A 16673-nucleotide genomic window follows, 5' to 3' on the forward strand; every position below is an offset into this window, starting at 1 on the left:
AGACTGTCGTCCGAGAACTGAGTGTTGAGTGACCAGTGACAGCCTATGACTGGCTGCCGCCGGTCGGGTGAACCTCGCTAACGAGACGCGACTCATTACTCATCTTGTAGCCCACAAAACAGTCTTGATAGAACCGACTGAACCAATAGATGAACCGCGAGAGTGCAGGACTTAGACGCACAACGATGTCTCGTGACGGAGGTAGCTGCAGAAAGGCGTTGAGGTGGGTGGCGTGTTGACAGAACAAGTGGCTCCCAATCTTCAGTCACCATGGTTCACTTCATCTCAGGCGGGTCTTGATGACACCAGACTACTAGACCGTAAACACCATGCGTGTATACCATTGTACAGTTAACCTCGGGCCGAGGGAGGCTGTGGCCCGCTTCTATGGCGAGTAGACTGTACTCTGTAGGGAGCCCGTGTCGTTCATCTAGTGTCCGCCTCGTTCCGCTTGCGTTACAATAGACGACGTAACCATGGATCCAACGACGAGAATAATTAGTACTGCTACATGCTGGCTCCCTCTTCGATTTTTCCACAATTACTTCCGATCTGCTTGCAGTCTTGACGACGCAGCTGGTGGGTGGTGAGGACGTCGAGACAACCACCCACGATGGTGTAAAACGTTGACATCTGGTGACTGCATCCTTGTAGACAGCATACTGAGCCAAGACAACCTCGTTAGTGACGTGAGGTGTCGGCTGGGTGACTGGTGTATTGTCACTAACCCTAAATAACCATGTGATTAGTTACTGGGTCTGGTCGGGGAGGACTTTGTGTAACGTGTCTCCCCCTTGATCTTCTCAGATAGGGTTCACGTGTAGCTGAGACAACTGGGCAGGTGTACAAATCAGACCTGGGAAAAGACAGACAAGAACATGGCGGAAGCATGGATATAACTCTGGATTTGTTGGAAGTTGGAAACCCCAGAGCAAGGTAAAGTCTGTATCTGAGTTAAGTACAGTTAAGAAATCCACATCATTATTGCCTCTACAGGAAAATCTAATGAATTCTAAATTATGCTAACTAAGGGAGTTACTTTAACCTTTACTATACAGTGCGAGATCTTGTTACCATGGGGTGACGAGAGTGCACTTGACTACTGACGAGAGATGACAGAGGGTCATTCTCCCCATCTGACTAGTAACTTGAGTCATTAGTCACCTCTGATGGGTCAGGAACTAGACTTGCTGAAGGCAATTCCAGTTCCTCCCTAGCATGGTAAATCTTCAACTTATTAATGTGGACAGTTCTTTCCGCCTGATCCTCAAATACTCCCATTGTGACAACATTGACAGGGCCGTCTTTCTTGATCACTCTGTACGGTCCCCGCCATCTAGGAGCTAGTTTCCTACTCTGATTGGTGGGAGCAGCTTCATTGATTCTCAAGACCAGGCTGCCCTCCTTCAGTTTCAGAGGTCGTACATTACTGTCATAATAGTGAGCATATCTACCCTGTGCTTCTCTTGAAGCCTCAGCTGCAACTCTCCAAGCATTCCTCTTTTTGTTCAGAACTTCTAAAGGATAGTCCTCTCCATATGCAACATTGTGTCTGTTAAGCAGACCTGATGAGAAATTGCATGATTGACCAGTGAACAAAAGAAGGGGGTTGGGTATTAATAGACTGGTGGATAACAGTATTCAGAGCCAGCTGAACATTGGGTAGGTGTTCGTCCCATGAGTTTGCATCGCGTTCAGCAAGGATTGCAAGCATACCCTTAACTGAACGGTTGGTACGTTCTGTCATCCCGTTTGCTTGAGGGTGGTAAGCTGTTGTAAAGGCTGAGGTTGTGTCCAATATCTTACAAACTTCTCTAAATATATCCCCATTAAATTCTTGACCTCGGTCCGAAACTAAAACTTTAGGAGGTCCAAATACATTTACGAACCTATTCAAAAATACTCGGGCAACAGTATGAGAATCCTTTTGAGGGATGGCGATCAAGGTGGTGTATCTGGACAGATGGGCCACTAACACCGATTGTCTGAAAAGCTGCAATGGAGATCAATCAAATCAGCCCCCACTCGGTCTAGCGGTTCTGAAATCTCCGGAAATTCCTGTAGTGAGGCTTGTGCCATAATTTCAGTAACACGATCAATAACGCTCCGAATATTACGTTCCTTTCTTATATTAAATCTCTGCTTGACACGAGGGCACCCAAGGGTAATTCACACGGCTTCCTTCTACAATTTCTCAAGCCCTCCAAGCCTCCAACCCCCTCCAAGCCCTCCAACCCTCTCCAAGCCCTCCGAGCCCTCCGAGCCCTCCACGCTTCCAAGTCTCCAGCCCCACGAAGCCTCCAAGTCCTCCAGAGCAAGCAGACAAGCAGAGGTGCAGCATAATCCACTAAAGATCTGATGTATGCAAGGTACATCATTTTGACAATGCTGACATTGGCACCATAGCCTGAGTGATAACCTGCAACAGCCTTGAGAGCTCGGAGCCTCTCTTTATACTGACGACAGAGTCTGAATACAACAGGACCATACAGTGGCACCTCAAGGCCAAGGTATTTGAATCTGTTTACATAGTCAAGCTGGGAGCCATCAGACAGTTGCATCTTGCGAACAGCTCCTCCCTGCCTGGGTGGGCGCCGATTGTGTATCTTTGTTTTCTCTGCTGAGATAACTAAACCTAGGTCCTGACATGAGTCTAATACAGAGTTAAAAGTGTTAAGAGTAAGAATGGTGGTGATGCAATGATGCACACTTCTTCCATGCATGAAGCCATATGGTTCTTATTCTATGGAGGAGACGCTAAGCGTGCTAGTGGCTTTACAAGAATGTAAAATCAACTCAATTTCTATGTTCTCTGTTAATCCCCAATGTACCTTCTTATATATAAATAAATAAATAAATAAATAAATAAATAATAAATAAATAAATACTGTCAATGATATAATCGATAATTTTATACATTTTATGATAAACATTTTAACCCAGCTTTATCCAGTGCTCCCACATGTCCCTTAGGCTTGCATTTTAACTTATTTATGTTACTTGGTCTATAATTGTCTCGCTATCACGGAATAAATCCACATGTTGACTTAGATATCTCTGAAGTTACACAGTTTATGTAATTGACAAATTTTAACATTCTCTGTGATTTTTGTTTGACAGAAAACGAGATACATTTATGGGGTGACCGATGGTTAGTGACCTTAACACCTGTTGTACGAGGAACGCTCAATGACTTAAAAAAAAAATAAAAAAATAAAATAAAATAAAATAAAATGTTTATTTAGGTAAGGTACATACATACAACAAATTTTTACAAAGATTGGTTGACTTATAGGTAGAGCTAGTACATACAATGCCTAAAGCCACTATTACGCAAAGCGTTTCGGGCATGATAAATTTAAATGACAAGCTTAATACTAATTGAGCATAATGAGTAGAATGAAAACAAGAAATGAAAACATAGATGAAAAAGCAGCACAAATACAATTATGTCGACAAACAGCGCTCTTTAAAAAAAAACAGACATTGGTTGACAATAGAAGGGCAAGGTAGGTTACAGGGAATTTATTAGGTATAGCTTCGTTTTTAACTTAAACGGGTTGAGAGAGGTACAGTCTTTAACATGGTCGGGAAGGTCATTCCACATTCTGGGCCCCTTGATTTGTAGAGCATTTCTAGTTTGATTAAGTCGTACTCTAGGAATATCAAAACTGTATTTATTTCTGGTGTGGTGCTCATGGGTTCTGTTACATCCTTCTATGAAGCTTTTGAGATCAGGATTGGCATTATAGTTTAGCGTTTTATATATGTATAATACACATGAGAGAATGTGCAGTGACTTAATGTCTAACATATTCAGAGATTTGAGTAGGGGTACCGAGTGATGTCTGGGGCCAGAGTTGGATATTGTCCTAATAGCAGCTTTGTGTTGAGTAATTAGAGGACGTAAGTGATTTTGGGTAGTAGAGCCCCAAGCACAAATACCATAGTTGAGATATGGATAGATAAGGGAGTAATAGAGAGTCACCAGGGCAGAGCGTGGTACATAATATCTGATCTTAGAAAGAATGCCCACAGTTTTTGAAACTTTTTTTGATATGTTTAGAATGTGTCCCTGGAAATTCAGCTTGTGGTCAATGAGAATGCCAAGGAATTTGCCATCTAATTTGTTACAAATTTGGGTATTGTTTATTTTGAGATTTATTTGATTAGAGGATTTATTGCCAAACAGAATATAGAAAGTTTTGTCAATGTTAAGGGTGAGTTTGTTGGCAGTTAGCCAAAGATGGACTTTATTTAGCTCAGTATTTACTGTGGCATTTAGAGCAAGGGGGTCAGGACTGGAGTAAATGAAGGTTGTGTCGTCAGCAAATAGAATTGGTTTGAGGTGTTGGGAGGCATTTGGAAGGTCATTAATGTAGATGAGAAAGAGGAGAGGGCCAATTATGCTGCCCTGAGGAACACCAATGTTGATGGGTAGGGTGGGAGAAATTGTATTATTCACAGAAACATATTGGAGCCTGTCAGTAAGGTAGGATTTGAGGTATTGTAGGGAGTGTCCTCTGACTCCATAATGATGTAGTTTAAGAAGAAGGTTTTGGTGGTTGACAGTATCAAAAGCTTTACGCAGGTCCACAAATAACCCAACAGGGAACTCATTTTTATCAAGAGCTGTATGAATCGAGTTAAGCATACTAATAAGTGCATCGTTAGTGCTTTTTTTGGGTCTGAAGCCATATTGGCAAGAGCTAAGTATATTGAGTTTGGCTAGATATGAGTAAAGCTGCTTATAGATTAGTTTTTCAAAAAATTTTGACAAGTTTGGCAGGATTGATATAGGTCTGTAGTTGTTAACATCTGTGAGATCACAACATTTGTGGACAGGCGTTACTCTCGCTTTTTTTAGACTTGCTATGGATTATATTACACTAACAATTAACAATACCCAAATTGAAAGCAGAGTAGTTGGAAAATTATTTTTGGTGTTCACATTGACAAGGAACTGAATTTCACTTGTCATATACGAAATATAGCAAAAATAAATGTCTCAAAGCATCGTAAATTTATGTATTTATTTATTTTATATATACAAGAAGGTACATTGGGTCAACGACTCAAAAGTCCCAGGTGTAAACGAAATTAAATCACAAGTTATAAAAGAACTGGCAGATGAACTGTTTCTCCCACTGAAATTAATATTCAGAAAATCTTGTATTAATAAGCATAGGTCTACACAGCAATATGCTGCTTCGCTATTCTATATGATGGATTACAAAGTGTAGATCAAAAACTAGCCACAAGTTCATCTAACCTCCCCGCCTCACAGGAAGGCCAGTCATACACGGAATAAGGAGAGAATATGGAATGCCAGGCTGATCCACCAGTACACTAGCACAAGAATATCTTCCAATACACGTAAGTGTATGAAGTAGTCCCGGTGATGTAATGGTTAAGACTCGCCTGGCGTTTAGCTTGCGCTTTGTCCTGAGTTCGTATCCTGGCCGGGGAGGATTTACTGGACGCCGCCAATCCTTAACTATAGCCTTTGTTTACCCCTACAGTAAAATGGGTACCTGGTTGGTATTCCAGGGAACATAGCACTAAGGACCTGCCCGAAACGCTATGTGTGCTAGTGGCTTTACAACCATGTATGAACTCCTCCATATATAAATAATAATAATAATAATAATAAAAGTAGTTACAGAGCTCAAAATACCTCGTACCATTTGGTCTGAAATCATTGATAACAGGGCAGTCAGAGATGTTACAACATTCCCAGTGTTATGTTTAGACCAGAAGTTAGTTAGTTTAGTTCATTTATTATGCACCCCATACCCATCTTGTGGGCGGTAGTGGAAAGGGTTACAGAGGCACATAATGGGCTCAGGGACTGAACCCCACAATTCATTTAGCTAAGCAAGTTACAATCTTGATGAGCTACCTTGAGGTTACCTTGACGTGCTTCCGGGGCTTAGCGTCCCCGCGGCCCGGTCGTCAACCAGGCCTCCTGGTTGCCGGACTGATCAACCAGGCTGTTGGACGCGGCTGCTCGCAGCCTGATGTATGAGTCACAGAAGCAAAGCTAGTTACAAAATTCAGTATAAGTCGTCACATCAACAATGGGTTCGAGATCAACCACAAGTACAGTTTCTAAATTAAACAACTGACATATGTGGAGAGCTAATGTCACAATTGATATGTTTGTCCTGCACACCGCCCCCCATCCAGGGGGCAGCGGTGGATAGATTACAATCCCTTAGTTACTACCAATGTTAGTAAACTGGGGATATTTGGCTAAAATTTCTGGTAGATCATTTTGAATGAAATATTTACACATCGCTGGAACATTGGTTATAGAATTGTCTCTGAATTCATGTATCTTTTCGCACTCCATCACATAATGACGGAGGGTGTGCGAATAATTTTGTTGACACAGTTTACATTTGGTCAGGTCTACATCAGCAGATAATGAGAATTCCCAGAGATACTTGTAACTGAGTCTAAGCCGAGCAGTAGTAACATCTAGAAGTCTGCTTATTTTATTGGATGAACCATAGATGTGTGGCTCCTCTTGCATGATAGTATGATGATAGATGGAATTACTGGTGTCAATTTCACTTTGCCTCAGATCTACAAGATCTTGTTGAAGTTCTCGGTGTACTGCTGCTCTCAGATTGCTCATTGACAATCTAAGGTTATACTCAACTTCTCCTTTAAAGGCAGATTCTTTGGCTAACTCATCAGCTCTATCATGCATTCGGAGGCCAACATGAGATGGAGACCACATGCAATGGACTCTGTTGCCATCATTAATAATTTTGTTGTATTTGTGTCTAGCTTCGGACACGAGAATGTTACAGTTATGTCTTAAAGAGTTGAGAGCAATTAAGGATGATGAAGAGTCACTTACAATTAATGTATCAAGTTTGGAGACTTGTACACATTTCAGTGCAAGGATCAAGGCAAATAGTTCAGTCTGAAGAGTAGAGGCCCAATTGTTTATACGGACTCCCCACTCAAAGTATAGACCATCGCCCATTGTCAGGACAACTGCACCCGTGGGGCGGTGTAGGGAACCATCAGTGTATATGATTTGAGAGAGAGAATGCTCTGTGGACAGAGCATCAATATGCAGGAAAGTGCCGTAGTTGTCTCTCTTGGTACAAATCATAAACCTGATACATTTTGAGTTGAGTTCCAGTTTTAGTCATCCATTTGGAACAATGTTGACCTTCAATAAAGAAATTCTGGAGGGCTTCTGTGCAAGGGTTAGGATGAGTTAGCCTAAGTATTTTTATACCAATTTGACAGTTTATTTCAGTAACACAATCAACATCGCTCAGAATGTTAAGTTCCTTTCTCATGTTAAGTATCTTTGTGGTACGAGGGCACCCAAGGATAATCTTCAAGGCTTCGTTCTGCAGTTTTTCAAGCCCCTCAAGCTTTTTTTCAGGCATCAAAACAAGCAGAGGTGCAGCATAATCCACTAAAGATCTGATGTATGCAAGGTACATCATTTTGACAATTACAAAAATACAAACACAAATATTTATTCAGGTAAAGTACATACATACAAGGTGAGATACAAAAGTTGATGGATTTATAGATAGAGCTAGTACATACAATGCCTAAAGCCACTATTACGCAAAGCGTTTCGGGCAGGAAAAACACTAAGACTAAAACTTAATACTAATTGTGATTAAAGTATAAAATGTGTTGAGAAAAGATAAGAAAAAAATGAAAAAGGGGGGGGGGGGAACATGGCAGAAAAACAAAACAAAAATACAATTTGGTCAACAAACAGCATTGTTTAAAATCGAAGACATGGGTTAACATTTAGGGATGAGGTAGGTTACATTGAGTTAATTAGGTGGTACTTAGTTTTTATCTTAAACTGGTTGGGAGAGGTACAGTCTTTAACATAGTTGGGAAGGTCATTCCACATTCTGGGTCCCTTGATTTGTAAAGCATTTCTAGTTTGACTAAGTCGTACTCTTGGAATATCAAATAAGTATTTGTTTCTGGTGTGGTGCTCATGGTATCTGTTACAACCTTCTAGGAAGCTTTTAAGGTCAGGATTGACATTACAGTTCAGCGTTTTATATATATATATATATATATATATATATATATATATATATATATATATATTTATATATATATATATATATATATATATATATATATATATATATATATATATATATATATAATACACATGAGAGGATGTGCAGTGACTTAATATCTAACATATTCAGAGATTTGAGTAAGGGTACCGAGTGCTGTCTGGGGCCAGAGTTAGATATTGTCCTAATAGCAGCTTTGTGTTGAGTAATTAGAGGACGTAAATGATTTTGGGTAGTAGAACTCCAAGCACAAATACCATAGTTGAGATAAGGATAGATGAGAGAGTAATAGAGTGTCCTTGAGCCTGTGTCCTTGAACATGACCTTGAGAAGAAGTATAGGTTAGGAATTGTCTCCAAAGAATTCTCAAAGAATTACTCATTATTGCTATCTAAGATAATTAGAAGAGCCAAAACTAAATACTTCGAAGATAAATTTACCCAAATAAAGAGCAACATTAAAAAAACTTGGAGCACAATTTCACAAATATTGGGATCAAAGAAGATTTTAAATAACAAACCAACACTCCCTTCCAATAACGCTGGTCAGCTTTCAGCCTCTGATTCTGCTATTGAGTTCAATAGGTTCTTCTCTTCCATTGGGTCGTCCCTTGCAAATGATATTCCATCTTCCAGTACTGATGTTAAGGACTATCTTACAGGTAACTATCCACAGTCTCTGTACCTAAAGCCTACTAGTTCCACTGATGTCAATGAGATAATCCTTTCCCTTAAAACCAAGTCTAGTGCCCTCGAGGAGATACCAACTTTAATTTACAAAAAAAACTCCAGAACTTTAGCCCCTGCAATTGCATTGCTCTTCAACAAGTCACTTGAACTCCAAACCTTTCCAGACATTCTAAAAAAAGCGAGAGTAACCCCTGTACACAAATGTGGTGATCTCACAGATGTTAACAACTACAGACCTATATCAATCCTGCCTAACTTGTCAAAAATATTTGAGAAACTAATCTACAAGCAGCTTTACTCTTATCTAGCCAAACACAATATACTTAGCTCTTGCCAGTATGCCTTCAGACCCCAAAAAAGCACTAATGATGCACTTATTAGTATGATTAACTTGATACATGCAGCTCTTGATAAAAATGAGTTCCCTGTTGGGTTATTTGTGGACCTGCGTAAAGCTTTTGACACTGTCAACCACCAAAACCTTCTTCTTAAATTACATCATTATGGAGTCAGAGGACACTCCCTGCAATACCTCAAATCTTACCTTACTGACAAGCTCCAGTATGTTTCTGTGAATAATTCAATTTCTCTCACCCTACCCATCAACATTGGTGTTCCTCAGGGCAGCATACTTGGTCCTCTCCTCTTTCTCATCTACATTAATGACCTTCCAAATGCCTCCCAACACCTCAAACCAATTCTATTTGCTGACGACACAACCTTCATTTACTCCAGTCCTGACCCCCTTGCTCTAAATGCCACAGTAAATACTGAGCTAAATAAAGTCCATCTTTGGCTAACTGCCAACAAACTCACCCTTAACATTGACAAAACTTTCTATATTCTGTTTGGCAATAAATCCTCTAATCAAATAAATCTCAAAATAAACAATACCCAAATTTGTCACAAATTAGATGGCAAATTCCTTGGCATTCTCATTGACCACAAACTGAATTTCCAGGGACACATTCTAAATATATCAAAAAAAGTTTCAAAAACTGTTGGCATTCTTTCTAAGATCAGATATTATGTACCCCGCCATGCCCTGGTGACTCTCTATTACTCCCTCGTCTATCCATATCTCAACTATGGTATTTGTGCTTGGGGTTCTACTACCCAAAATCATTTACGTCCTCTAATTACCCAACACAAAGCTGCTATTAGGACAATATCCAACTCTGGCCCCAGGCATCACTCGGTACCCTTACTCAAATCTCTGAATATGTTAGATATTAAGTCACTGCACATTCTCTCTTGTGTATTATACATATATAAAACGCTGAACTGTAATGCCAATCCTGACCTCAAAAGCTTCATAGAAGGTTGTAACAGAACCCATGAGCACCACACCAGAAATAAATACAGTTTTGATATTCCTAGAGTACGACTTAATCAAACTAGAAATGCTCTACAAATCAAGGTACCCAGAATGTGGAATGACCTTCCCAACCATCTTAAAGACTGTACCTCTCTCAACCAGTTTAAGATAAAAACTAAACACTACCTAATAAATTCCCTGTAACCTACCTCACTCCTCTATTGTCAACCCATGTCTGTTTTTTTTTAATCAACACTGTTTGTCAACCTATTGTATTTGTGCTGCTTTTTCAGTCATGTTCCCCCCTTTTTTTTTTATCTTTATTTGTATTTGTTCTCAACACTTTTTATTCTTTATGCTCAATTAGTATTAAGATCTAGATATTAATGTTTTTCTTGCCCGAAACGCATTGCGTAATAGTGGCTTTAGGCATTGTATGTACTAGCTCTATCTATATATCAATCCATTAATGTAACATCACTTGTATGTATGTACCTTACCTGAATAAACATATTTATTTATTTATTTATCAACTCGTCAACCTCATGCTAGTTGATTAATTCTTGAGACGTGTTCCCCCTTCCATCCGTTTATATATAGCAGATAAAGAAGAAACCGAAAACATCAAATGTGCGAAGTCGGCTGACACCTACAGCCTCATCCACCGGCTTACACCAGAACCACCTCCCAGTAAGATGTCTTGGTATAGTTATGATAAAGTAGGTACAGATCAAGCAAGCTCACAATTGTATTGTAAGTATTGCAAACTCTATGGACATACCATAGATAGATGTGGGAAGGCTCAATACAAAGGCAAGGAAACTACTAAACCCAAACAGACTCCTCCTAAGTCCGGTAAGCCTGTGATGAATGTTGGTGTTCTTGTTAATGATCTTTCTCTCTTCAGCAAACACCTGTATCCCGGAACTGTCTCTACCAATGGTATAGATTCGGAGGGACGTTTCAAATTGAAGATCTTGAGGGACACAGCGGCTCTTCAGTCAATAATATTGAAATCAGCTGTGCCTAACATCACCTACACCGGGGAAACCGTCCTTATCACTGACCTCACTGCTACCATTCCGTATCCACTCGCCAGAGTCCACCTGGATTGTCCTTTTGTGACCGGTGAAGTCCAAGTCGCCATCAGGGAAAAGCCTTTTCCCATGTCTGGAGTGCAACTTCTCCTGGGCAACGACTTGGCAGAAGATCTGCAACCTTCCAACCTGATCATCATGGACAAACCCCAGGTGTGTAACTCTGTAGTGGACAATCCCATCTTTAAGTATGTTTCAGCAGAGGTCCAAGAAAGTGATGAAGTTTCTCCTCCGGTTTTGGTGACCACCCGTGCACAAGCTGCACGACCGCAACCAGCTGACTCTACTGCTACCGCTGTCCCTCAAGACGCTCAGAATCTACCACCGAATCTTACTAGTTTGGAGTTCCATAAGTTACAGAGGGAAAATCTATCATTAACACCATTATTCTTCCAGGCTGAGACTCAACCTGACAATATCCCTGGGTTCTTCCTAGAGAATCAGTTGCTCTACCACAGGTACAGACCCAGTAAGCTGAAGGAGGACGACGATTGGGCAAATGTCGAACAACTAGTGGTTCCCACCAGCCTACGGCCCGATATTCTACACCTGGCCCACGGAGCACTTTCTCACTATGGTTTTAACAAAACCTATCACGGAATCAGACAAGACTACTACTGGCCAGGTATGGTTAAAGACGTCAAAAGTTACGTGCAACAGTGTCATACATGTCAGATGGCAGGTAAACCTAACATCTCTATTCCCCAGGCCCCATTGACTCCCATCCAGGTGCCTGTGGAACCTTTCCACAGACTCATCATAGACTGTGTTGGTCCTTTACCCCGGACCAGTTCTGGCAACGCCTATATACTAACTATCCTGTGTCCTACCACCAGATTCACCATACCAGTTCCAGTAAAGAGCATTACGGCTGCTACTGTGGTGAAACAACTATTGAAGATCTTCACCCAGTATGGATTTCCAAGAGAGGTTCAAAGTGACTGTGGCACCAACTTCACCAGTGATCTCTTCAAGAAGACACTGGAAGAGTTCAACATCACACAGGTATTGTCCAGCCCCTATCATCCTACTTCACAGGGTTCTCTTGAGCGTAGTCATCAGACTATTAAAGCACTCCCAAAGAAATTTTGCAATGAGACCTCGAAGGACTGGGATAAACAACTTGACCTCATTATGTGCATTTTCAGAAGTCTCCCCAATGAGTCACTAGGAGTATCTCCTTATGAGATGCTCTACGGACGTAAGTGCCGTACTCCTCTTAAAGCTTTCAAAGACTCTCTGCGTAATGCCACCTTCAGTGACCCTCAGAATGTGCCCCAGTTTCTTCAAAACTTAAAGCACATTCTAGAGAGAGTACGTAAATTTGCTAATGACAATCTACTGAAAGCTCAGGAGAGGATGAAGACTCATTTTGACCAACGCAGCAAACTAAGGAAATTTAAACCAGGAGACTTCGTGTTGGCATATTTTCCTATCCCAGGTTCTCCATTGCAAAACAAGTTTTCAGGACCTTACTGCATCAAGGAGTGCAGAAACAACCACAACTACGTTCTTGAGACTCCAGATAGACAGCGGAAGACCCAGTTGTGCCACGTCAACCTCCTGAAGCAGTATCAAGGTACTCCCCCTACTGTGTTGGTATCATTATCCACCTTTAAAGGTCCATACCTCCACAGTGAGACCTTCCCTGCTTCTCCTCCCGAAAGCACTAACACTGAGTCAGTGCCTTCCAACTCAGAAATCCTTAATGATCTTCATACCTATTTGCAGAACAGTAATAGTGCTCCTCTCATCAGAATCTTCAAGGAACATCAGAAGTTGTTCAGCGATGATCCACAGGAGTGTAATGTGGTTCAGCACGACATCCAGCTACTCCCTGACACCCGGCCGATTCGTCAACCTTTCTACAGAATCAGCCCGAGCAAAGAGGAAGTTATGCGTGCTGAAGTACAGTACCTCCTGGATCATGGGCTGGCCACCCCTTGTGAGTCCCCTTGGGCCTCACCCTGCATCTTGGTGCCGAAACCGCACGGTAAAGTGAGGTTGTGTACGGATTACCGGAAATTGAATCTTGTGACTATAAAGGATGCTTATCCATTACCTAGAATAGATGACATCCTTGATGCCATTGGTAATGCTCGGTATCTATCAAAGTTAGACTTACTCAAGGGATACTACCAAGTATGTTTGACAGAGCGAGCTAACGAAATATCTGCCTTTACCACTCCTTTTGGCCTTTACAGATATGAACGCCTTCCATTTGGACTATGTAATGCCCCGGCCACCTTCCAGCGAGCTGTCAACCGCGTCATCCATGGCTTAGATAACACCTACGCCTACTTGGATGACATCGTTGTGGCAACCAACACCTGGAGCGAACATCTGCTCCAGCTGCAACGATTGTTCTCCCAGCTCCTGACAGCCGGCCTCACCATCAACTTGGGCAAGTCCACCTTTGCTAAAGGTAAAGTGCGTTATCTTGGTCATGAGATAGGGAGTGGCAGCCTAGCTCCGTTAAACATACATACCCAAGCCATCCAGCATTACCCACAGCCTACCACCAGGAAGCTGCTCCTGCGCTTCCTTGGTCTTGCCTCCTACTACCGTAGGTTTGTGAAGAACTTTAGTACGGTGGCGACACCATTGATCACTTTAACCAGCCCCAAGCAACGGTATCATTGGACCATTCAGCAAACCATTGCTTTTGAACAACTTAAATTCCTGCTCTGTTCTAATCCTATTCTCGCCTCACCAGATATCACGAAGCCTAGATAAGGCTTATCCTAGCCTGGATAAGCACCTCCAAAGGATACCTGATCAACCAGGCTGTGACTCACACGTCAGGCTGCGAGCAGCCGCGTCCAACAGCCTGGTTGATCAGTCCAGCAACCAGGAGGCCTGGTCGACGACCGGGCCGCGGGGACGCTAAGTCCCGGAAGCACCTCAAGGTAACCTCAAGGTAAGGTAAGCCGTTCATCCTCCATGTCGACGACAGTGGTACCGGCATCGGGGGTGTCCTGATGCAACAACGAGGCGAGGATGTTCTACCTGTTAGCTACTACAGCTACAAGTTAAAACCACACCAGAAGAATTACAGCACGATCGAAAAGGAGCTACTCTCCATCGTCCTGAACTTGCAGCACTTTGAATCATACCTGCAAGGTGCTCGGTCTACCACCATCTACTCGGACCACAATCCCCTACACTTCTTGCAGCAAGCCCAATTCAACAATCAACGACTTCTACGATGGGCTTTATATCTGCAGAATTTCAACCTGGAGATCTTCTACATCAAAGGTTCTGACAACATCATAGCAGACGCCCTCTCCAGAGTCTATGAGGTAGAAACAGCTCCACCTACCACTCTACCACCTGAAGACGTAACTTCACCCGTAAGTGCAGGCTTCGGGGGAGAGTTGTGACGATAATCTCTTTCAAGAGAGATTTAGCCTGCTCTTCTCTACATCAAGTTACGTATATTATACAAGAATAAAATGCTACCTTAAAGATACGTCTACTAGTAGCACAAAACGTTTTGACCAGGAGGCAAACGTACCCAAGACTCACCCCCTACTCCACACTCCCTCCACGCCGGCTCGTCATCAACCAGCCAACTACCCTTCCCAGCCTGCCTGCTCCTGATTGGTGACTTGCCGACTGCACACCTGCACTTCTGCACCTCAGCGCCCTCTATCTGAGTCGATGTCTGGGCTTGAACCAGCCATTGAAGTCAGAATATCCTTGTGCTCTCAAGCCTTGAACAACTAACTGATATACGCTGTGTATCAGGTGGATGTTTCTCAGCTAGCGCCATATTCTCAGCACCTGATTATTTTTCACTGTGTATTTATATTATTGTAGAGTAACTTCATCCCTAATCTTCATTATGTTATATGTTTTTGACTTGTTTATTTGCACTGTACATAGCCAAGGGATTATCTTTGTATATAATTTGTTTTTTATATTAATTAAAGTTTCATTGTTCATACTATGTGTTTTGCGTGTCTTCCCTTACTTTACCACAGATAAACAGGCAAGCAGTCTATCTTTTTTTTTTGTAAGTGTGACTAGGCATTGACACCAGCCATTAGGAGGACTGCCGAACATCTACACTCCTACACTTTCCGGTCACACTCTCAACACCTCAAACCAATTCTATTCGCTGACGACACAACCTTCATCTTCTCCAGTCCTGATCCCCTTGCTCTAAATGTCACAGTGAATACTGAACTAAATGAAGTCCATCTCTGGCTAACTGCCAACAAACTCACCCTCAACATTGACAAAACTTTGTTTGGCAATAAATCCTCAAATCAAATTAATCTCAGGATAAACATTATCCAAATTTGTAACAAAGTAGATGGCAAATTCCTTGGCGTTCTCATTGACCAGAAGCTGAATTTCCAGGGACACATTCTAAATATATCAAAAAAAGTTTCAAAAACTGTTGGCATTCTTTCTAAGATCAGATATTATGTACCTCGCCCTGCCCTGGTGACACTCTATTACTCTCTCATCTGTCTTTATCTCAATTATGGTATTTGTGCTTGAGGTTCTACTACACAAAATCATTTACGTCCTCTAATTATTCAACACAAAGCTGCTATTAGGACAATATCTAACTCTGGCCCCAGACAGCACTCGGTACCCTTACTCAAATCTTTAAATATGTTAGATATTTAGTCACTGCACATTCTCTCATGTGTACTCAATATATTTAAAACTCTGAACTGCAATGTCAATCCTGAACTTAGAAGATTAAAACAGACCTCATGGGCATCGCACCAGAAACAAATACATATTTGATATTCCAAGAGTGCGACTTAGCCAAACTAGAAATGCTCTACAACTCAAGGGACCCGGAATGTGTAATGACCTCCCCAATCATGTCAAAGACTGTACCTCCCTCAACCAGTTTAAGAGTAAAACCAAGTACTACCTAATTAACTCCATGTAACCTACCTCACCCCCTAAATGTCAACCCATGTGGTAGTATTTTTTTTTAACAATGCTGATTTGTTCACCAACTTGTACAATTGCTGATTTCTGCCATGTCCCCCCTCCCCTTTTTTTTATTCCTTTTTTTAACATAATTTCAATTACTAACTAATCCCAATTACTATTAGGTTTTAGTCTAAGTTTTTTCCCCCCATACCTTGCCCGAAACGCTATGCGTACTAGTTGTTTTAGGTATTGTATGTACTAGCTCTATATATAAATCCAACATTATGTTTGTAAATCAACTTTGTATGTACTTTCCTAAATAAAATTTACTTTACTTTACTAACTTTACCAGTAACAGAAGACAAACGACCCTGCCAACGGACAAGGATTGAGGAATGAATAACTGGGTAGAAGTTGGAGTAGAGGATACCTTTACGGGAGATGGCACAAGTGTGGAGAGCCTCCGTAGCGGCAGCGCCTGCACGCTCATTTAAGGACACGCCAATATGGCTGGGAACCCAGCAAAACTCCACTGTCTTCAATCTACTAGAGATAAGAAACAGCCAATGTTGAGTTT

This window comes from Procambarus clarkii, chromosome 37 (assembly GCF_040958095.1).
Source record: "Procambarus clarkii isolate CNS0578487 chromosome 37, FALCON_Pclarkii_2.0, whole genome shotgun sequence".
Lineage (NCBI taxonomy): Eukaryota > Metazoa > Arthropoda > Malacostraca > Decapoda > Cambaridae > Procambarus > Procambarus clarkii.